This window comes from Hemitrygon akajei, chromosome 1 (assembly GCF_048418815.1).
Source record: "Hemitrygon akajei chromosome 1, sHemAka1.3, whole genome shotgun sequence".
Taxonomy (NCBI): domain Eukaryota; kingdom Metazoa; phylum Chordata; class Chondrichthyes; order Myliobatiformes; family Dasyatidae; genus Hemitrygon; species Hemitrygon akajei.
In genome coordinates, this window is record NC_133124.1 from 39,911,207 (window position 1) to 39,935,988 (window position 24,782).

Genomic DNA, 24,782 nt, shown 5'->3' on the forward strand with positions numbered 1-24,782 from the left:
ATACAGAATCTGAGGCCACAAACCAGGCACACCCGGGATCCTCTTCAGTTTGCGTATAAGGAGAAGGTGGGAGTGGAGGATGCTATCACGTATTTGCTGCACAAATTCCTCTCTCACCTGGATGGGGTCAGTGGTGCTGTGAGGATTACATTCCTGGACTTCTCTAGTGCCTTTAACACCATCCAGCCCAGGATCTTAAGGCACAAACTAACGGAGATGGGAGTAGACTCTCACATGGTGGCTTGGATAGTGGACTACTTGACAGATAGACCTCAGTATGTGCGGTTGGGAGACTGTAGGTCTGACACGGTGGTCAGCAGCACAGGAGCGCCGCAGGGGACCGTGCTCTCTCCGGTCCTGTTCACCCTGTACACATCAGACTTCCAATATAACTCGGAGTCTTGCCATGTGCAGAAGTTCGCTGATGACACAGCCATAGTGGGGTGTGTCAGGAATGGACAGGCGGAAGAGTATAGGAAACTGATACAGGACTTTGTGATATGGTGCAACTCAAATTACCTGCGTCTCAATATCACCAAGACCAAGGAGATGGTGGTGGACTTTAGGAGACCTAGGCCTCATATGGAGCCAGTGATCATTAATGGAGAATGTGTGGAGCAGGTTAAGACCTACAAGCATCTGGGGGTGCAGTTAGACGAGAAGCTAGACTGGACTGCCAACACAGATGCCTTGTGCAGGAAGGCACAGAGTCGACTGTACTTCCTTAGAAGGTTGGCGTCATTCAATGTTTGTAGTGAGATGCTGAGGATGTTCTATAGGTCAGTTGTGGAGAGCGCCCTCTTCTTTGTGGTGGCATGTTGGGGAGGCAGCATTAAGAAGAGGGCTCTGTCATGGGCACAGAACTGGAGAGTATGACATCGGTAGCAGAGCGAAGGGCGCTGAGTAGGCTACGGTCAATTATGGAAAACCCTGAACATCCTCTGCATAGCACCATCCAGAGACAGAGAAGCAGTTTCAGCAGCAGGTTGCTATCGATGCAATGCTCCTCAGACAGGATGAAGAGATCATTACTCCCCAATGCCATTCGGCTTTACAATTCAACCGCCAGGGGTAAGATATGTTAAAGTGCCGGGGTTAGGACTGAGCTTAAGTTACCATTCAATGTATTTTAGTAAACTATTAAGAACTTTTTAAAAGCTATTTATTAATGCTTTTTGAGAGGGATTTTAGATGCATATCATATTTATACTGAGTTAAGTATTGTATGTAATTAGTTTTGCTACAATAAGTGTATGGGACATTGGAAAAAATGTTGAATTTCCCCATGGGGATGAATAAAGTATCTATCTATCTATCTATCTATCTATTCTGGCTCCTTGTCCACTTGTACCACTTGGCCCAGGGGCAGCAGGTGATTCCAATGGAGCACCTTAACAGGCCCATTCCCATCCTCAGGTTTCACCCGGTAAACTGGTAGATACGGCATCTGGCTCTCTATTACATAGGGGCTGGCCGCCCATCGATCTGCCAACTTGTGCTTACCGGGGAGTCCCAAATTCCATAAAAGGACCCGGTCGCCCGGCAATAATTGAGCAAACTTCACCTTTTGATCATATCTCCACTTATTCCTCTGATTTTGTTTGGTAGCCGTCGCCTTGGCCAACTCATACGCCCGCTGTAACTCCCTCTTCATATCGGACACATACTTTAGATAGGACTTCCCGGGTAATTCACCCACTTCAGCCCCAAAACACAAGTCAATGGGCAACCTCGCTTCCCGCCCGAACATCAGATAATAGAGTGAGTACCCTGTAGCATCATTGCGAGTACAATTGTAACAGTGAACCAATTGTCCAATATGACAACTCCACTTATTTTTCTGCTCAATCTCCAGCGTCCCGAGCATATCCAACAGGGTCCTGTTGAAACTCTCAGGCTGAAGATCACCCTATGGGTGATAAGGGGTAGTCCTGGATTTCTCAACCCCAAGCATAGTCAGTAATTCATGGATAAGCCAGCTCTCAAAGTCCCGCCCCTGATCACTATGGATCCGTCTGGAAAGGCCATAATGAACAAAATACTTCTCCCATAACACCTTCGCCACTGTCGTCGCCTTCTGATCCTTAGTGAGAAATGCCTGAGCATAGCGAGTGTAATGATCAGTGATGACTAAGACATTCGCGGTGTTGCTGGTGTCAGGCTCAATCGACAGGAAATCCATACACACCAGATCCAGAGGTCCCGCACTCTGCAAGTGCGACAGTGGAGCCGCCGACGCTGGCAGGGTCTTCCTCCGGATGCAACGACTGCATCTCCTACAGTATTCTTCAACACCCCCCCCCCCCCATCCGGGGCCAGTAGAACCGGTCTTTGAGTAATCCATAGGTCTTTTCCACCCCCAAGTGTCCGGAATCGGCATGCAAGGCCTGGAGTACAGTCTACCGATACTTCTCCGGCATGACCAGTTGCCAACGGCGGGGTTGGTCCGGAGGCGCCGTGACCCGGTACAAGACTTGGTTCTTTAATTTTAACCGGGGCCACTCCTTCAATAACAGAGGCACGGACGGGTGTTTCGCCTTCTCAGTCAACGCCACATCCCCCTTCTCTACCGCTCTCCACACAGTGCCACGACCCGAGTAATTTTGCTGAGCAGCTGCCACTTCTCCCGGACTCAATTCCGGCAACTGTTTAGTCTGCAGTGCAGTCATGTCACAGTAAGCTAGGGGTATGGCGTCGTCAAAAACCCCCAAATGGTCCACGGCTCGCTCCAGCCTTCCTCTTCCCTTGGCCTTCACGGTGATAGCAAACTGACACATCGCCTTCACTCCAGGGACAGGGACACTCTCCCACTCCTCGTCCTTCTCCTGTTCCCCCGGCTCCCGACGTGACAAAGCATCCACATCAACATTCCTGCTTCCTGGGTGGTACTTCAGGCTGAAATCATATACCGACAAGGCCGCCATCCACCGACGTCCTATAGCATCCAGTTTAGCCGAAGTCAGAATATAAGTGAGAGGATTGTTATCCGTTCGCACCTCAAACTTGGCTCCGTACAGGTAATCGCCCAGCTTGTCCACCACCGCCCACTTCAGCGCCAGGAACTCCAACTTGTGAGTGGGATAGTTTCTCTCAGATGGCGACAAGCTTCGGCTGACAAAAGCTACCGGTCTCAATGCTTTGCCATGCTCCTGGGACAGAACAGCCCCTAGACCCTCTCGGCTGGCATCCGTGTGCAGCACATATGGCTTCTGGGGATTGGCAAAAGCCAACACCGGGGCCTGGGTCAGCGCCCTCTTCAAAGATTGGAACGTCTCTTCACATCAATCATCCCATCTCGAGCCGAAAGGTTCCACGGGGTTCCAGTATCCTCCAGCGTCTTGCCTCCGGTCCCTCTTCCTTTTCTTTCCCACCGGGAGATAGCCACACAACAGCTGCGTCAACGGGTGACACATTTTAGCGTATCCTTTCAAAAATTGGCGGCAAAACCCACATAACCCCAAAAATTAGTGCAGAGCGCTCACGTTCTGGGGTCTCGGCCAGGTGGTCACAGCCTCTATCCTGGTTGGATCAGTAGCCACTCCCTCTTGTGAAATGATATGGCCAACGTAGCTAACCGACGACTTGCAGAACTGGCATTTGTCCAGGGAAGGCTTCAGCCCTTCCTCCTTAAGCCAGCTTAATACCTTTAACAGCCGCTCTTCATGTTCCTCCAAAGTTAATCCAAACACTATCAAATCGTCAGGTACACCAGCACCTCCAACAGATTCATATCCCCCACAGTTCTCTCCATGAGCCTCTGGAAGGTGGCTGGGACCCCCGATATGCCTTGGGGCATTCGTTCGAACTGAAAGAACCCCAGCGGGCAGGTAAAGGCTGTCTTCTCTTTATCGCCCTCACTCATCAGGATCTGGTAATACCCACTTCTTAAGTCCAACACACCGAACCACTTCGTTCTGCTCAGGCAGGCCAACGCGTCCTTGACCCTCGGGACAGTATATTGATCAGGGACAGTTCGCCGATTCAAAATCCTATAGTCAACGCACATGCGCACCCTCCCATTCTTCTTCCGTGCCACCACTATTGGGGACGCATAGGGACTTCGAGACTCAGCTATGATTCCAGCTTCCTTCAACTTGCACAAGTGCTGCCGCACATCTTCAACATCTGCTGGGGCCAGCCGCCAGGATCTCTCTCGGAACGGGGTGTCCTCCGTCACCCGGATGGTGTGGTGAGTGCTTTTGGAGCAGGGCATCAAATGGGGTTACAGGCAAATGCTTTAGATATTGGTTGTAGAACGACCAGTACAATAAGGTCACCTGCGATCCCGTATCAAGAACGGCTTTTGCGTAAACTCCCTCTATCCGTAGACACACACTGGCACGGGGTCCTACCAGCCCATCCGGAATATAGGCGTGGACACCCGGTAGTCCCCTGGCTGATCTCTGGGAACGTGTTCCTCCAAAGGCTCCAGTCTGTTCCCTCACTGAGCCTCTCCTAAGTTTCCCGACACCTCCCCCTTCTTAGTCGCAGGGGGGCTTGCCCTCCGCGGGACTCCTTGTCTCTCACAATCCCACCGAAAGTGTCCCTCCTCTCCACAGCTATAGCACACCCTCGGCCGCCCACAGTCCCGCCTGAAAGGCCCCTCTTTCACACAGTTAAAGCACACGCTGCCCGCCATCCCTCCTCTCCCAGGACGGCCCCCGCTCCCAACCCACTGCACGGGCTGCCCCCCAGGAGTGGGTACCTTCCCTGTCCTTCCCCTCCAGAGGGGGGTCCCTACTCTCCTGGGGGTTTTCAGTCCTCCACCCAGCCACCACTTCCTGTATCACTGAGGATTGCTCCCGGTGGCCCGGGCCCCTTTTCCGCCCCAATGCTCTCTCTTCCTCCCGCACCTCTCTAATCAGTTGCCCGAATGATGGAGGGGAGCCCTTTCTATAAGCCTGCCGGATGGTCCACGCCAACTTGTCCTCCTCCAGAGAGCCACTGAATATCTGACTCATCCTCACGCTAGCCACGTCAGGTGCCTTCACTACCCCCCGAAGCTGCAAACCCGTAAGCATCCCCTCCATCCTAAATATGTACTCGGAGAGCTTTTCCCCTCTCCGTTGTTCCAGGCATTGGAACTCTGCTAAAAGCAGCCAGGGTTCCCCTGACAACCCAAACGCTCCCTCCAAAACTTCTATGCATTCCTCCACTGAGGCCCCAGGCTTTTCAGCTTTCAACTCCCGGACCGTTTTGGCTGCCGAACCCCTCAAACTTCCCACCAATCGCTGCCTCTTCTCCTCCTCCGAGCCTAGCCACTCCTCTAACATCAAGGACGTATGCTCGATCCAGGTCTCATAGTCCACCTCCCCGTCCGGAGTAGGCTTGGCTCCTGAGAACACCCCTAGCTTCAGCCGGGGCCTCTTGGCCACTCCCACTAGGGAGTTAAGTGCAGCTGCCAGCTCCAAGGCCTCCACCGTCCCTGGGGGACAGGGCCTGGTCACGCCTCCCTCCTCCGACCTCCCTTTACTAGTGACGGGCACCTCTCTGAGGGCCACTTCTAGTTCTAGTTCCTCCTCCGGTGCCTCATCATCCTCATCCTCGGAGAGGGTGTGGAGCCCCCATGGCCCTGCCTCCCCCGGAACACTGACCGTTGCTGGCAGTTCCAAAGTCAAGACATAAGTGCTCATACGAACCAACACCCAACTAGACTCTACCTCTTTACCACATCATCTAGCTACCAATTCTACCTGCCCTATACCTTTTACCAAACTTAACCCCCGCACTAACGCATCTCCCGAAACTCGAAAATCCACTCCGCTCACTACACAGGCATACTGCACTGGTACATCCTCCAACTCGCACCAGCTAACAATCTTATCTCTGTCCATCTCTGCTCTGCTGCCTGCGCGATTCCACAGCCCCTGACAATCCAATCCCGGGCGAGCCCCCACAAATGTAACACTCACCCAACAGGCTGGTATATGTCTAGGGGAAAAGGAGATCCAGCCACTCACCAACCCCACCTCCCGTACATGCAGGTGCTGTGAGAATCAAGTTTATGCCGCACACACACACACACACACACACACACCATATCAAACTCACACCAGATGCCGTTATGGAATACACTTTAAAGATTTTACTAAAACTAAAAGAGTACTATGCAATACAATATATATGAAGGAAAAGAAAATAAAGTAAAAGGCGCCAGCTTATCAAAGTTCAGTCAGTTTAGTGCACATCGTTGGAGCTCAACCATTGAACCATTTGACCCCTCGTCACTTTCCTCCAACCTCCACGTCCTCGCACCTGGGACCACCTGGGTGGTCAACCGAGCAGTGCAGCGCACGTCCACCTTCCTCGGCATCTTCTTCCCAACTCTCCTGAAAAGACGGCGAAACCCCTGCTCCCAGTCCCACAAGACAAAATAACATTCCCCATTGGTCAACAAATGAATACAATCCCCATATCAGCGAGTCTAAAGCTAAACAACTGCGAGAGAAAGCACTTATCATACAAAGAAGCATTCCTATTCTTAACAAAACAAAGAAGCCATTTTGATTAACATACACAGTACATTGTACACATTTAACAACACTACCCCAGCAGAGGACATGGAGAGAGCCAGTGCAATTCCTGCTATGTGGACACCCAGCTTTCACTAAATATCTGCTGAAAGTTCCAGCCCAAGACTACTCCTACCAGCTCCCTGACATTCTCTGCAGGCAGGTGAAGGAGGTGCAATACAGGAGGCCACTGTGAGACCCAGAGACTTCACTTACAAAACAGAGCCTTCACTTACAGAACAGAGCCAAAAGTGCCCACCTTCCAAGATAGAGAGAACATTGAAAACTACTTGCTGCACGTTGAGTGCTTTGCTGAAGAGTTGGCCTGTGGCTCATCCCAATACTGAAGGGGAAAGCACTTGAGGCCTACTCTGCGATAGATGAGACAGTGTCCAACCAGTATCCTCAGCTGAAGGAGGCTTTCCTTACCAAGTCTGACATCTCTCCAGACACCTACTGGGAGAGGTTTTGAGCCCGGTCTACACCACCAGGGGAGTCACCAAAGGAGACCTTGCCTACCACTGACTGAAGGGATTATATCACTGCTGGGTGAAGACCAAGGAGGACATCGGAGAGGTCATTGTGCTAGAGCATCTGCTGCAAGTCCTGCCAGGAGATGTCTGTACATGGGTACAGGAATACGAACCTGCAAATAGCTTGGCTGCATCCCTGCTGGCTCAACAGTACCTGAATGCCTGCCGAGTGGTCTTCCAGCCAGTTTTGATCCAGCCACAGGGGCAGAGGACAGCTGCAGTGAGCGAAGGTATTCCACAACCTACGGAAGTTACACCTGGTCTACACAGGAGAAAGACAGTGGGAAGACCAAGCCTTTAATTTGTTTCTTCCTTCAACAGCCAGGCCACAAAGCTTCTTGTTGTCCCCTTCAGCACACAAAAGTGTCAAACTACTGTTATCTTCCCTGAGAAGGGGAAGACAGACAGACAGACATACTTTATTGATCCCGAGGGAACAGAAACAGAAACAGAGCTGGAGGCCTATGAACGTTCTAAGAGGGAGAGAGGTGTGGTAAGGTGAAGTGTATTACAACGGTTTGTACGTTAGATTGATGTTTTGGAGCCTAGTCCTAAAGGTCTGATAGGTCTGCATTTTCTCTTTTGTCAATTTTGTTATTTTGTCTTTTTTTGTATTGTAAACATTTTAGCATTTACAAATTTTAAATTTATAATTTTTTTACCTCGGACATACAATAAACACCTTTGCACTGTATGTGCTATTGCAGCCTGCCATCCGATCCTTAAAGTCCACAACTTCATAAGGGCAAAACCCACAGTGTGACACTGTATGAATGAACCTTCTTGACCAAGCTCCCATGCAGGATCTTGTCAAAGACCTTGCTAAAATCCATATAGACAACATCCACTGCCCTGACTTCATCAAATTTCCTGGCAACTTCCTTGAAAAACTCTTTAATATTGGTTAAACATGACCTACCACACACAAAGCCATGTTGACTATCTCTAATCAGTCCCTGTCTATTGTAATACCTATATATGTGTTCCATTGGAATATCTTCCAATAACTTTCCCACTATGGATATCAGGCTCGCCAGCCTATAATTTCCTAGCTTATAGTTAGAGACATTCTTAAACAACGGAACAACATTAGTTATCCTCCAATCCTCTGGCACTTCACCCATGGCTAAGAACGTTTTAAATGTCAATCCGAGGGACCTTGCAATTTCTCCATTAGTCTCCTATAGGGTCCACGGGAACACATTGCCAGGCCCTGGGGATTTATCCACTTTAATTTGTCTCAGGACAGCTAAAATCCTCTCCTTTGTAACCTGTGTACGGTCCATGATCTCACTGCTACTCTGGCTCACCTCTATAGACACTGTGTCTGTCTCCTGAGTAAATGCAGGTGCAAAAGAGTCCATCTGATATTTCCCCTATCTCCTTCAGCTCCATGCAGAGAGGAGTTCTCAACCTAGAGCATATGTCCCCACTCCAGGGAGCCATGCCGGATATTTTAGGGGCCACAAGTGAAAAACCGAAAAACTGGGGGCCACGTGAGTCTCTGGATGGTCCATGATAAGCTTTACTGACATATTACTAAAAGGTATAAGTAATTAAAGAATTAAATATATTTAATTGACTTGGAACTCTGAGTGAAATGAATGGGGAGATATGCTGGATGATGCAAATGAGGCAGCAAAGCAGGTGTGTGTGTGTGTGTGTGTGTGTGTGTGTGTGTGTGTGTGTGTGTGTGTGTGTGTGTGTGTGTGTGTGTGTGTGTGTGTGTGTGTGTGTGTGTGTGTGTGTGTGTGTGTGTGTGTGTGTGTGTGTGTGTGTGTGTGTGTGTATATATATATATATATAGATAGAGGGGGGAGGGTGCAGCACATCACTGGTTATCTCTGTTCCTGCCTGACCATGCACAAACCATCATTCACACTTTGCTGGGCGACCTGCTGAGCCCCACTCCATGTCTGCCCGCATATCACAGAATATACAGTGACCAGGTGGGTGTGACCCTGCAAAGTGCTCCACCAGCTAGTAATTCTGATTACTTTGTTATACTGTAGATAATTATATGTTAATAGGGAACCATCTGCATTTAATTCCAACTGAAAGACTGTCAGAAGTTGCCAGGTTTCCATATCAAAACCCTTATCAGAAGGGGATTAATGTGGAAAGCCTGGCGTGGCCCATGTTGTAGAATTCTAATTTAAATGATTATGAGTATCATGAACAAACTAAAGATTGGGCAGGGCTGTCTGCAGCAGGAGGCTGGTCATGTTTGCCTGCTACTGACTCCTGCATGTTATAAAATGTGACATGAAGGCTCCGGTTACTGCAGTGGAATCATCTGCCAGAAATGTACAAACTGCAGAGACGAGAATGCGTGCAGTCCAGTGCTGCATCACCACCAACCACTACTAACTTCCATTAAATCCCTGATACTTATCATAAGACCAGAAGATATAGCAACAGAATTAGCTTATTTAGCCCATTGAGTCTACTCTGCCATTTCATTATGGCTGATCCAATTTTCCTTACAGCCCCAAACTCCTACCTTCTCCCCGTATCCCTTCATGCCCTAGCCAATTAAGAATCTATCAACTTCTGCCTTAAATATACTGTACATAAAAACTTGGCCCCCAGAGCTTCCTGTGGCAAAGAATTCTACTGATTTACCACTCTCTGGCTAAAGAAATTCATCCTCAACTCCGTACTAAATGGACAGCTCTCTATTCTGACACTGTGCCCTCTGTTCTTAGACTCTCCCATCATAGGAAACATCCTCTCCACATGCACTCTTTCAAGGCCTTGCACCATTTGATAGGTTTCAATGAGGTCACCCATTTTCTTCTGAATTCTAGTGAATACAGGCCCAGAGCCACCAAGCACTTCATATGACAACCCATTCAATCTAAGAATCATTTTTGTGAACCTCCTATGAACCGTGTCCAGTTTCAGCATATAGTTTCTAAGATAAGGGGCCTAAAACTGCTCACAGTACTTCAAGTGAGGCCTTACCAGTGCTTTATAAAGTCTCAACATTACATCCTTACTTTTATATTCTAGTGCTCTTGAAATGAATGCTGACATTGCATTTGCTTTCCTCACCACTGACTCAATCTGCAAGTTAACCTTTAAGGAATCCTGCACAAGGACTCCCAAGTCCCCTTGCACCTCAGTTTTTTGTATTTTCCCTCCATTTAGAAAATAGTCAACCTTTACATTTCTTCCACCAAAGTGCATGACCAAACACTTCCCGACACTATATTACATCTGCCATTTCTTTGCTCATTCTCCTAATCTGTCTGAGTCCTTCTGTAGCCTCTTTACTTCCTCAAAACTTTCATATTTTAGAAGTAAGTTTATTTTGCTTTTTTGGTGAGTACACACTCTTTATTACCACATAGAATCTGCATATATACTGTAGTAGCATTTAAAACATTATTTATGGCATGTATCTATGAACTGCCTAAAATGTGTGTTGATGAACTGGTGAGGTGGAAAAACAACTAGCTGAACAACTGCAAGTTAAGAACTTTGCCTTGCAAATCAGCGAAAGCACAATACCAGATAACAAAGCCCTTTTGATGGCATATGTTAGCTTTCTGAATGATGATAAGGCCAGTGTGCAAAGGTTTTTTGACCAAAATCTTAAGACAGATACCAAAGGTAAAACTATTATTGAAGAAGTCAAGAGATACAGTGTTTCTTAGAAAAGAATATTCTGCAGGAAAATACAATGGCTTGTGCAACAGATGGTGCCTCTTCGACAGAAGGAAGATACAGAGAACTTACTGCTCATTTAAAAAAATGCCATGCCTGGTGTTCTTTGCACACACTGTGTCATCTAATGCAGGCATTTCATTGCAAAAAAATTGGGAAGACATTTGCATGACATCCTTGCTGCTGTAAAAATGGCTGTCAACTTCATGAAATCAAATACACTTCAAGATTGTTGTTTTCAACCACTTTGAATGACTACTAATGCATACAGAGGTCCAGTGGTTATCAAAATGTAGTTGTCTTCATTGCTTTGTTGCACTTTAGGATAGAATTGTAACATTACTAAGTGGTAAGCAGCTTAGAAAACAAGTTGTCACTGGTAGTCTGACATATTTTACCTGAAAATGTGATTTTATTAAACAAATGGTTACAAGGAAAAAAGCTGTTATCTCATATCAGGCAAAGAGGCTATTATCACTTTCTCTGGAAAACAAACTTTTCAGCAGCAGTATTGGATGTCAGAGAAGAAGTGTAGATGCTACCCAAAAATAACCCTATTATAGCGATAAAGCCCTTTGTGAGTGTTTATGGTGAGAAACACTTTGGACTCTTCTTCCATCTCCGTCTGTGATAGGGCTCAGCTAAGTCCACTTTGCTGAACTGTTTCTCTCCAGAATGGTCTGGAAAGATCCTGGCCAGAGGTTATTGATCTATTTTCAGTACTGGGTTGATGGTGACCTTAAAATCACCACAGATCCTGATAGACCCATTCTTCGTGGCTACTGGGACCACTGGTATTGCCCATAACCCTACTCAACTTTGGAAAGAATTCATTCAGCTTTCATGTGATCTAGCTCACTAGCTACTTTATCATGGATGGTATAAGGAACTGGACATTGTAAAACTTGGGTGTGACATTTTCATTTTAACGCTATTTTACCCTTGATATGTTTGAGTTTTTCAATCCCATCCTTGAACACTACCATTATCCAGTACCTTTCTTAATTCGCTTTCAGTTGATGAGGGGATGTGGCATGCAAATTGTGGATGAATCTCCAGTCACATTGAGGTTGTCTCAGCCACTCACATCTGCTCAATGCTGGCCCTCCTGTTTTTATCACATGCAAGCCCAATGCGGCTTGTTGGTTGTTACAAATATAATTTTCACAGGGTTCTTTTTCATCCAGTATAAGTTCTTAATTGGATATCTGCAGGCTTTAGTTCAATATCTTTGAAATGCCATTCAAACTCATTTTGTGGAATATCTGAAACAGCCAAGTGAGTGTCCAATTCCATTTTAATTAATTCACCATTCACTTCTGGCATAAGCCACAGTCCTTGTCTATTGTTAGTTTTCACTTTGTAATTCTCAAGGCTACTCAGTCCAGTGTCACTCTCATCACTGTCAATTTTTTTCATAAACAGCATGCAGGCTAGTGCTCTTTTGGAAACTGCAACTTGACTTTTTATCTTTTTCTTTGCCCTTTGTCTACCTGACATGTTCTTTGTATGTAACCTACTTTGTTGCATTTTCTGTAATTTTCACCTTTAAACCTGCATTGGTCTGGTGAATGTGTGCCCCTGCCACAAAGGTAACAAAATTTGTTCAGCCAGTCCATTTTCTGCTTAGACATGGCAATTTTGTTCATGCTCTCTTTCATTCTTGACTGCGTCTCTATCTATGGTTTCCATTGAAGCAGCTATTTCAACTGCTCTAAATATTCACCTTAAATGTAAGTTGTGCTTCAGTTAGGAGTTGTTTTTGAATGCTTTCTTGTAAGTTTCCATGAACCATCTCTTAGAGTAGCATTAAACCCATTACCAAACTGACAGTGCTCAGAGAGCTTCTTCAATTAAGTCATGTACGCCAAAATGGACTCTTCTTCCTTTTGATTCCGCATGTGAATCCTAAAGCATTCTGCAATCAACATGGTTTTGGTTCTAAATTTTCCTGCATTAGTTTCACAATATTTGCAAAGCTCATTTCAACTGATGTGGTTGGAGCAGTTAAACTTCAAAGCAAACTTTCTGCCTTTAAACTCAATGCACTCAATGAAACTGGTACCTGTTTCTCATTGGCTATTATATTTGCTTTAAAATACTGCTCAATATACAATATCCAGTAATCTGTTGTGTAATCAAGCACGTCAATCTTTCAAAAGTAGCCAGCCATGTTTTTTTTTTCATTTATGATTATTATCACTTGGTACTTTTTGTTTGTGAACCTATGAATCTGTTTGTTTTCCACCTTTTTTTAAAACTTAAATGTTTTCTCCTCCAAAGAAGCAGATGACGCACTGCTTTTTTTCCTCAATAGTTTTTCTGCGCTTTTTTTAAAAACTCAAACATCTCGCTCCGCTTCAACAGGTAGGTAGCTGTCTCGGATTCATTTGAAACTTCCTCGTCACCACTACTATGTCTTGTAACTGAAACATAAAGCAAATTGAAAGGGGAACTCAGGAGCCCAGGAGAATGTATCTTAGTTTTTTTTTACTTTATGCGAGGTGCACACATATCACGTGGTGGCATAATGACATACGCCATTGACGTAATTTTACAGATAACCTGCCACAATACATTATGTAAACCACAAAGAATGCTTAATCGAAAAATATATTTAAAATATTAGTTAAATATTACCGAACTATTAAATACACAACAATAGGTCATTCCCCCTCCCACCTTCAAACAGTATCGAAAAGAGTATACTGGTTGCTGAGGGGAATGGACACAGGAAACCCTGCACTGATTGTTTACCCCCCTTACTTCTCCTGGTGGTCACCCGTTTACTATCTGAAGCCTGTGCTCTGGGTGTGACCACCTCAGTAAAAGACTCATCACTGAATTTTTCAGCCTCTCAGATGGTCCTGAGTGTGTCCAGCTCCATCTCTGGTTCCTTAAACTTATCAGGTAGAAGCTAACGTTGAGCGTACCCCTGTAAATGTGATCTGCATCTCGCAGGAGGAGCTTTCCACTGCCTGAACTACCACCCTGCCTACACTTGTTAAGCCTCTAACTTAAGTTCTCACCCATGCCTGTAGTCCAAAGCCTGATCACTGTAACACTGTTCACTTACATAATGGAAACTCCGTTCAAACCCACTTCTTTTTATTGGCCCTTGCTAATTAACCCCAGTTACTATTAACCCAAGTGGTCTTCTGCTCCACAGACACGTACTGACGGGCCCCACTCACTTTTAAAACTGGCATGTAAAGTCCACAAGAAGCTGTCTCAAACCCCAATCTGTCAGGGACCGTCTGGTCACTGCCCATGCATTAGCATCTCCATGTTATACGAAGTCACGAACAGGCCTTCTTCATTATGGAAATAACCCCTTGTGAGAACATTATACTTGATTCAAGTGGTCATACAAAAAATATAGACACACAGGTAGATGGCCTTAGGGTATGTAATCAACCATAGTGAATGGTCAGGCAGGTGGAAAAGACTGAATGTCCTTTCCCTTGGTCCTGTATTTCAATCAGAATATTGCATAAGTTGATTATATATGCTAAAACACGTTTATGGGTGGTGAATTAATAATCTGATGCTGTGAACGCTGGAACTTTAGGCATTCATAGAGAGAAAGGTTAGATATTCTACACGCTAAGCAATTTGCAAAGTCCAATAAAAAGAAGTTAGTTTTAAGCAGAGGGCCCATTGTGTTAGAGTGGGGCATTCAGGCTTTGACTGAGCACAGCTAGAGTGGTGTGGATGGCAGGCAGGTGGATTGTTCCTCTTGCGGGATGTGAGAAGGCACGGAGACCTCCAGCGTCCCTGACAACTATACCTGCAAGAAATGCATCCAGTTGCAGCTTTTTCAGGCTCTGGCAAGCATTCAGAGATGGAACTGAATGAATTCCAGGTCACTCAGAAAGCTAACGGGTTGACTGACAGGACATACAGGGAGATAGTTACACCCAAGGTGAAAGACACAGGTAACTAGGTGTGGTGAACTACATATACCTGTCTGGACACCCCCCCCCCTCCCACCACTGATTGCTCCTGTGGCTCCTCCCACTGACCCCTGTATAAAGGGGATTGGAGGCACTGCTCCTCCCTCAGTCTCCAGGATGTTGTGTGATGGTCTCTTGCTGCTAATAGTGCTCTCTTCCAGCTAATAAAAGCCTATCTCTCGCCTCACATCTCCAAGAGTTATTGATGGTGCATCACTAGGTCACTCTCAGCAGGAGGAAAGGGAATGGGCAGCCAATGCAAAGTGCTACTGTCGACATCCCCCTCAACAGCAGATATGCTGCTTTGATACTGTTGGTGGGTGACCTAGTAGAGGAAAGCCACAGTGGTTAGGTCCCTGGCGCTGAGTCTGGCTCTGTGGCTCAGAAGGGGCAGAGAGAGAAGAGGATTGCAGTAGTGATAAGGGATTCCATGTTTGGAGGAACAGACAGGAGATTCTGTGGATGTGAAAGACACATCCAGATAGTATGTTGCCTCCCAGGTGCCAAGGTCAGAGATGTCGCAGATCGGGTCCACAGCATTCTAAAGGGGGAGAGTGAGCAGCCAGAAATTGTAATACATATCGGTACCAACAACATAGATCAGAAAAGGAAATAGAATATAAGGAGTAAGGCAGAAATCTGAAAAGCAGTACCTCCAGGGTGGTGACCTCTGTTTGGCTGCCCATGCCAATGTGTCAGTGAGGGTAAGAAAAGGATAATTTGGCAGATGAATGTGTGGCTGAGGAATTGGTGCAGGGAGCAGGATTTCAGATTTCTGGATCATTGGGGTGTCTTCTAGGGAAGGTGTGATCTGTACAAAAAGGAGGGTAATACCTGAACCCAAGGGATATCAATATCGTTGGGAGTTGGTTTCATAAAGCTGTTGGGGAGGGTTTATACTAATTTGGCAGGGGAATGGGAATCGGAGAGATAGGGCTGAGGATGGGGCAGTTGGGGTACAAGTAGATGCAGTGTGCAGTGAGACTGTGAGAAGGACATCAGATGATAGGGAAAAAAGGAGTCAGTAGGATGAGTTGAGGTGTTACATGAGAGATGTTATATGGATGGATATGCTTGGATTTTCAGAAGCCTTTTGACAAGGTGCTGCACATGAGGCTGCTTAACAAGAAATGAGCACATGATATTACAGGAAAGATACTAGCATGAATAAAAGATAGGTTGACTGCCTAGAGGCAAAAAGTGAGAATAATCTGGTTGGCTGCCAGTGACTAATGGTATTCCATAGAGGTCGGTGCTGGGACAGCTTCTTTTCACGTTATATATTGTTGATTTGGACGATGGAATTGATGGCTTTGTGGCCAAGTTTGAAGATGATATGAAGATAGGTGAAGGGACAGGTACTCTTGAGGAAGCAGAGTGTCTGCAGAAGGACTGAGACAGATTGGAAGAATGGGCAAAGAAGTGGCAGATGGAATATAGTGTAGGGAAGTGTATGGTCATGCACTTGGTAGAAGAAATAAAGGGATAGACAATTTTCTAAATGGGGAGAATATTCAAAAATCGGAGGTGCAAAGGGAATCAATGAAGGGTGCTGATCAGTTGTGACAGGGCTTGAATACTATCACCTCATAAAGTTCAATCAAGTGACATAGGCATCAGGAGGGCTTGGCTTCCAGATGAGCTCAATGCCTTCTATGCTTGCTTTGACCGTCAAAGTATGGGGGAACCTTCACAAACTCCCACAACCCTGATGATCCTATGATTTCTGCATCAGAGGCCAATGTGCAAGCACCCCTCGAGAGGGTGAATCCATGAATAGCATCTCGCCCAGATAGAGCACCTGGTCAAATACTAAAGACCCGTGCTGACGAACTGGCGAGAGTGTTTACTGAGTTCTTTAACATCTCACTTGTGCCTAAGAAGAGAGTGGTGACCTGTCTCAGTGACTACAGCCAGTAGCACTTACATCCACAGTGATTAAGTGTTTTGAGAGGTTGATGATGAAACATATTAACCCCTGCCTGAGAAGTGACTTAGATCTGCTCCAGTTTGCCTACCAGAGAAACAAGGCTCTATTCAGACTTGACAGGAAGCTCGGAGACCTTGGCCTCGATTCTGCCTTGTGCAGTTGGACCCTGGACTTCCTGTCAGATCATTGGCAGGTGATAAGAGTGGATTCCCTCACCTCCACCCCTCTGACTCTCAACACAGGAGCTCCTCAGGGCTATGTACAAAGTCCCATCCTTTACTCCATGTATACCCATGACTGTTTTGCCACCCATAGCTCTAGTCTGCTAATTAAATTTGCTGACCACACTACATTGATTGGCCTAATCTCAAACAATAACGAGGTGGCCTACAGGGAAGAAGTCATCTCTCTGACACAGAGGTGTCAAGAAAACAACCTCTCCCTCAATGCCGCAAAAACAAAGGAGCTGGTTGTGGATTACAGGAAGAATGGAGACAGTCTAACCCCTATTGACATCAATGGGTCTGGGGTTGAGAGGGTAAAGAGCTTTATGTTCCTCGATATCCACATCACTGAGGACCTCACGTGGTCTGTAAACACTGGCTGTGTGGTGAAAAAGGCACAACAGCACCTCTTTCACTTCAGACAGTTGAGGAAGTTTGGTATGGGCCCCCAAATCCTAATAACTTTAAACAGAGGCACCATTGAGAGCATCCTAACTGGCTGCATCACTGCCTGGTATGGGAACTGTACCTCCCTTAATCGCAGGACTCTGCAGAGAGTGGTGCGGACAGCCCAGCGCATCTGTAGTTGTGAACTTCCCATGATTCAGGACACTTATAAAGACAGGTGTGAAAAATGGGCCCGAAGGATCATTGGGGACCTGAGTCACCCCGACCACAATCTATTCCAGCTGCTTCCATCCGGAAAACGGTACTGCAGGATAAAAGCCAGAACCAACAGGCTCCAGGGCAGCTTCTTCCACCAGGCCATCAGACTGATTAACCCACACTGATCTGGGTGTATTTCTATGTTACATTGACTGTTCTATTTATTATAAATTACTATGATTGCACATTGCACATTTAGACAGATGTAACATAAAGATTTTTACTCCTCATGTATGTGAAGGATGTAAGAAATAAAGTCATTCAAGTCCACAGCAGATGCCATTTCATTGGCTCTTCACTCAACCCTGGAACTTCTGGATAGCAAAGATGCATACTATTTCAACAGTAAAAACACAAAATGCTGGCAGAACTCAGCAGGCCAGACAGCATCTATGGGAGGAGGTAGTGACGACGTTTCTACTCCTCCTGATAGTCACTCCTGATGAAGGGTTTCGGCCCGAAACGTCGTCACTACCTCCTCCCATAGATGCTGTCTGGCCTGCTGAGTTCTGCCAGCATTTTGTGTTTTTATTTATTTCCAGCATCTGCAGATTCACTCGTGTTACTATTTCAACAATTTGAAAGAGTACAGAGAAAATTTACAAGCATGTTGTCGGGTCTGGAGGACCTGAGTTATAAAGAAAGATTGAATAGTTTAGGACTGTATTCTTTAGAATGTAGAGGAGATTTGATAGAGGTTTGGGTAGGTACATAGATAGTAGGGGTATGGAGGGCTGTGGTCCCAGTGCAGATTGATAGGAGTAGGCAGTTTAAGTGGTTTGGCATGGACTAGATGGGCCAATGAGACTGTTTCTGTGCTATACTTCTCTATGACTCTATGAGATCAGGTTACTTTTTAAAGTACAGCTCAGCATTCAATGCCATTGTCTGCTCAGAACTAATCAATAAGCTCCAATACCTTGGTCTGAATAGCTCCTTGTGCAATTGGATCCTTGATTTCCTCACTTGCAGACCCCAGTCAGTTCAGATTGGCAACAACATCTCCTCCACAATCTCCGTCAGCACAGGTGCAACACCAGGCTGTGTGCTTAGCCCCTGCTCTACTCGCTTATACACTTATGACTGAGTGGCTAAGCGCAGCTCCAATTTCATACTCAAGTTTGCTGACGACACTACTGTTGTGGGCTAATTCATAGGTGGTGATGAATCAGCATATTGGAGGAAGATTGTAAATCTAGCCAAGTTGTGAATAATAACAACAACCTCCTCCTCAATGCCAAAAAAACCAAGGAGCTAATTATTAACTTCTGGAGAAGGAACCAAAGGTCCATGAGTCAATTATCATCAGAGGATCAGATGTGGAAAGGATAAGTAACTTCAAGTTCCTTGGTGTTTTTATTTTGGAGAACCCATAAGTGCAATCATGAAAAAGCACAGCAGCGGCTCTACTTCCTTAGGAGTTTGTGAAGATTCATCATGACATCTAAAACTTTGACAAACTTTTATATAAACACACACAAAATGCTGGAGAAACTCAGATCAGGCAACATCTATTGAAATGAACAAACAATTGACTTTTCAGGTTGAGACCCTTCTTCAGGATGGGAAAGGAAGAGGGAAGATGCTAGAATAAAAAAATGGGGGAGGGAAGGAGGATAGCTAGAAGGTAATAGGTGAATCAGGTGAGTAGGAACGATAAAGGTCTGTAGAGAAAGGAATCTGATATGAGAGCGGAGTGGACTATAGGAGAAAGGAATGAAGGAGGTGAAATTTCTATAGACATGTGATGGAGAGTATATTGATTGGCTGCATCACAACCTGGTATAGAAACATCAATACCCCTGAATGGAAAATCCTACAAAAAGTTGTGGATACAGCCCAGTCCATCACAGGTAAAGCCCTCTCCATCCCTGAGCACATCCACATGAAACATTGTTGCAGGAAAGCAGCATCCATCATCAGGGATCCCCACACCCAGGAAGAAGTTACAGGAGCCTTGGATTCGCACCACTAGGTTCAGGAACAGTTATTACCTCTCAACCATCAGGCTCTTGAACCAAAGGGGATAACTTCACTCAACTTCACTTGCCCTATCATTGGAATATTCCCACAAACTATGGACTCACTTTTAAGGACCCTTCATCTCGTGTTCTCAATATTTATTGCTTATTTATTTATTATTATTTCTTTCTTTTTGTATTTGCACACTGGTTGAATGCCCAAGTCGGTATAGTCTTTCATTGACTTTGTTATGGTTATTATTCTTTGAATTTCAGTCAAGTCAAGTCAACTTTTATTGTCATTTCGACCATAACTGCTGGTACAGTACATAGTAAAAATGAGACAACGTTTTTCAGGACCATGGTGTTACATGACACAGTACAAAAAACTAGACTGAACTACATAATAAAAAAAGCCAACACAGAGAAAGCTACACTAAGCTACACTAGACTACAGACCTATACTGGACTGCACAAAAACAGTGCGGGCATTACAATAAATAATAAAACAGGAGTATTGAGTATGCCCACAAGAAAACAAGTCACAGTGTTGTATGTGGTAACATGTATGTACTTTGATAATATATTTACTTTGAACTTTGGAGTCCTCATGCAGGATACCCTGAAGGTTAGCATGCAGGTCAAGGCAGTGGTAAGGAAGGCAAATTCAAAGTTAACATTCAGTCATTTTGAGAGGACTAGAATATAAAAGCAATGATACAATACTGAGGTTGGAGTATTGTGTGCCATTTTGAGCCCCTTATCTATGAAAAGATCTGCAAGATTTGGAAAGGTTCCAGAGGAGGTTCACGAGAATGATTCTAGGAATGAAAGGACTAACAAATGAGGAGCATTTAATGGCTCTGGGCCTGTTCTCGCTGAAGTTTAGAAGAATGAGGAGGGATTTCATTAAGGGTGGTGAATCTGTGAAATGCAACGCCACAGACATCTGGAGGCCAAATGATTGGATATATTTAAAGGGAAGGTTGACAGTTTCTTGATTAGTCAGGGTATCAAAGGTTACAGTGCAAAGGCTGGGGAATGGGATTGAGAGGGATAGTAAATCAGCCATGATGGAATGGCAAAGCAGACCTGATGGGCTGAATGGCCTAATTCTGCTCCTATGTCTAATGGTCTTATAATAAAGTATTTTCAAATCTTTATCGCCAAGAGATTACATAAAAGACAACTGAGAAATCACATTTAACATTGTGGAGGAAAGCTGATCCTGGAAGACTAGAGATTATTGCACATTGCAGTGTGGTATTACTAATTTCTAAGTTGTTTTATAGATACCCAAATTTATTTAAGTTTGTGCTTCCTGATAAAGTCCAGTTTTTATATTTTTGTAGCATGTAATTGATTGTAGGCTCTACTTGTATATTTAAAGTGTCACCTCAACTTTTGGATAGAACTGTGAATAGCATTACAGTGTTTTTAAAAGGAAATTACAGGTCATGATTTGCATTATAGTAAGTCTAGAATGCATTTTCAAATTCTTTCCTAATCTTGTTTTGTATGTATATATATAATGTGTTTGCTGCTTCTACTGGGAGCACATGCTGTGCATTCACAGTTCTGTGCAGGTAAACAACTGTTTATTGTTTTTGTTTATTATTATACCTCACTATTATACAACAATTCACTCGCTCCAGGTGAAGTCTTACTAATGCAGAAAATCTCTTCCTGCTGTGGTCAATTCCAGCTCTACAAAGGACATCTAAAGCACCTAAACTCAGTAACTGTTCAGAATGCCCAATTAACATGTGCTTGTTCTACAGGCAGCTAATTTCAAAACTCTTTTATTTTTCCAGCAAAAAGACTGTAAGGTGGAGGAAGAAAATCATTTGTGTGTATCAGGCAGAGCTAAATATAAAAAAAATCACATTTTGCTTTTAAAGAGATCATATTTGGAGAGAAAAGGAAAGGCTGCCAACTTTCCAATAAATTGGAACTTATTGATATTCCAGCTGCATGCATCACAAGCAAGACTGGTATTTGTTACCCATCTTTAGTTGCCCTTGATCTGATGGTGATGGGCACATTTATCTCTTGCCAAGGTACTCTCAGTGTTGTTAGATAGGGAGAGCTAGGGCGCTATGAGATAAAGGAGCAATGCTGTTTTCCTGTATATTTCAAGTCAGGAAATAGTAGTCTGTGACTTGGTTGTTGAACTATTCCTTGCATATGTCATTCTTTCCCTGCCATATGGTGACGGTCATAACTTGGAGGATAAAGCAGGACTGCCCTTTGAGATTACTCTGAACAAGTTGGACTGAGGCTGTGATTGAATTAGAAACCAAGGATACAACTACAATGCCATACAGAGTTTAATTATCTGTCAAGGGCAAAGATAAGTACTATGGCATCTATGCACTGTATAATTAACTCTATATCATTACAGAGAAAATGTCATTAACTCAGTCACCTGGATGTCTCTTTGCCTTTCCTGTTGCAAATCCACAGCTGTCTTCTCTATGTCATAGTACATTTCACACTTTTCATCTATCTGCCAGTCTTCTTCCTCAAGAGATGCATATCATCCAGATTTCTAAAGAAAAGTGTGGAAAAATTAAATGCAAATATAACCATTCATTTTATACAGGATAAAACTGTCCACAGTACATGAGAACATTAAGTAACAGGCAGACGACTACTGGCATCGACCTTGAGGAAATTTGGAAAATGTATCGATCCTGCAGCTGTGGAGGGGTTACTCAGAGCACAAAAGCATGATGTACTGGAAGCTAACATAACAAAAGTTTAACTATTGCTAGTATTGAACAGGGGCACCCAAAATTAATAAAACTGTTCTATTAGAGGTATAATGACATTACAATAATTCTGTTTGGTTTTCAAAGAAGCAAGTAGTCATGCTGAATAAGAAAATAGAGAAGATAAATTACCTTGACTTCCAACATTAAGTAACAATCACCTTTCTTCCATTCAGACAAACAACCCCATTATTAGCACTCACCAACAAATGGTGCATTAAATAACTTAGGTGATTAATAGCTGCTGGGTGAGTCAAAGGACACAATAACATTTAAAGATCCTGTTCTTAACTTAAGGCTCATAAAATATTAATCACTGCTTGTAAACTACGAAGACCATGATTCCAAAGATCCTACATTAATGAAGACATCATACAGAACATCAAACACATATGGAGGCTCTGAAATCTCTCAAAAGAGACAACAAATATGAAAATGTTTGAGGCTAATTGACTTTCTGTGCTACCCTGATAAAGAGATACCCATTGATGCAAAGCATTCTGTAGCACATGCGTGATACAGGAACATCTGCATTCAATTCCCATAACAAGAAAAATATTACTGATGGGCTGTAATTCCCACGACATTGAAAGAGGCATTCAGTAACTACCAGGTTGCAGAGCAGCATCTATGAGTCTGTGGTGTACTATCTACTGAATTAGGAAGCTTTTTATTTGATGTCCTTCAGCTCAATCTGACTTAAGCCTGTTATGAGTCTGGTAATTCTAGAAAGTTTAATTTCCATCATTGAGTTGTCTCGGACAGCTACATAGCCTGTGTCCTTCAATACCTTCATTACCATGATTAATTATACTGACAAATGCAATTGGTGAACTTATCCCAGAGGTATAGCTTTTGTAGATCTATCTTGGAAGCCCTCAAATAAAAGTCATTTCTTCTCAAGGAAGCTTCGTGTAAAATATTTATTCTCATCATAGCCTTGGAAACAATACTGTATCTGCATAAAATTAAACCAGATACAGTACAGGGTCTTGTACCCATTATGAATGATCTTACTTGTAAAGTCCAGCTTTACACAAATTTTCTGACACATTTTGAAGCATTTTAAGCCAATAATAATTATTAATAGTCCTGGTATTCAGTAACACTGGATGTAATACATCATCTGTTAATAACTGAGGGTATTCAGAATGATTATTCAGCTACTAGGGAAATCTTGGCATCCAAAGCCTCCAGCCCAAAAGAGTGGAGTTGGCAATATAATGCCAATTCCATGTGCAATATGGAGTTCCTGAAGGATAGAGAAATTCCACAAGAAACCTGCAAACTTACAGCTCCCAATGAAAACCAAGTGGTCTTCTCCACTCTACAACTCCCAAATGAAACAAAATAAGCAAGTAATAAGCCAAAAGGGCCCAGTCAACTCTTACATCATGCTGTGCAAATCCACCTGTACCGAATGTAACATTTCAATGAATGATTCTCTGATTCTCAAATTTAAATAATGTGTTACCAAATCTCTGTACTTACTCTGAGTGGTCAATTGTGTAAACAGCATTGACCTTGCAAAAGACACTTTTTCATCTGAGCAGCTCCATTCTGTAGCTCTAAATGTTGTTTGTCATCCTCAAACCCCTCAATCGAGATCCAAACACAAACAAGAGAAAATCTGCAGATACTGGAAACCTGAGAAACACACACAAGATGCTGGAGGAGCTCAGCAGGCCAGGTGGCATCTAGGAAAATATTACAGTCGATGTTTCGGGACAAAATGTCGACTGTACTCTTTTCCTAAATGCTGCCTGGCCTGCTGAGATCCCCCAGTAATTTATGTGTCTTGTCCTCAATATACATGATGGCTAGTCAGCATAGTAGTCACAGCTGTTAAGGGTATTGCACATAACCATATCTTGATCTGATTATTCATATGCTGTTTAAAATTATTTTTAATCAACTTTACAGTATTTTTCGGGAACCCAATTTGCTGCCAGCTCTAAATGCAACAATACTTTAGTGCACAAAAAAATAAGGTGTAATCCAACTTCTTGGTAAATGTGTTTTAGTAATGTTGAGAATGCATATTGCCTGTTCTGCTGGAATGCTTGCTGGCACTTCTCTGGAAAGCTGATCCAGTCCGATTTTAGAAGCCACACAGCTCAAGGCTAAATAGCATTTGGATGGAGGACTGCCCTAAAAATATGTGGTACTATATGCTAACTTCATCTGACAAACACTTATGGTGTACATTAAGAAGCAGTATCAAAGAAACAATGACCACACAGATAATTTTGATTTCCTGACACCAGGAATAGTTTTCTTTGTTTTTTTTAATGGCTGATTGGTAGTGATTTCATGCCCCATCTGAAAGGAAGGACCTTTGACAGTGCAGCAATACCTCATTACTAAACAGAAGAGCAAATCTAGAATTTTGAGCTCAAATCCTTACTGGTTAAACTTGGATTCACAATTCTGTTGCTTAGAGCTGAGATTCCTGACCTGTGACACAACACTGACACCAATATTATTTCTCTTGCTTAATTTTAGTAAGGCATTTGACAAGGGTCCACACAGTAGGCTTATTCAGAAAGTCAGA

At 44.1% G+C, this 24,782-nt stretch overlaps 1 long non-coding RNA gene across 1 annotated transcript in view; it reads right to left on the minus strand.

The window, feature by feature from the left end:
- The window catches only part of LOC140725790 (uncharacterized), a 55,655-nt gene extending 31,659 nt beyond the window's left edge, over window positions 1-23,996 (minus strand). Inside the window, exons 1-2 of the long non-coding RNA XR_012098461.1 lie at window positions 23,720-23,996; window positions 21,883-22,005 (exon numbers count right to left, since the gene is read on the minus strand). This is a non-coding gene — a long non-coding RNA (uncharacterized lncRNA). The remainder of the gene's footprint in view (window positions 1-21,882; window positions 22,006-23,719) is intronic.
- Between the last annotated feature and the right edge of the window lie 786 nt (window positions 23,997-24,782).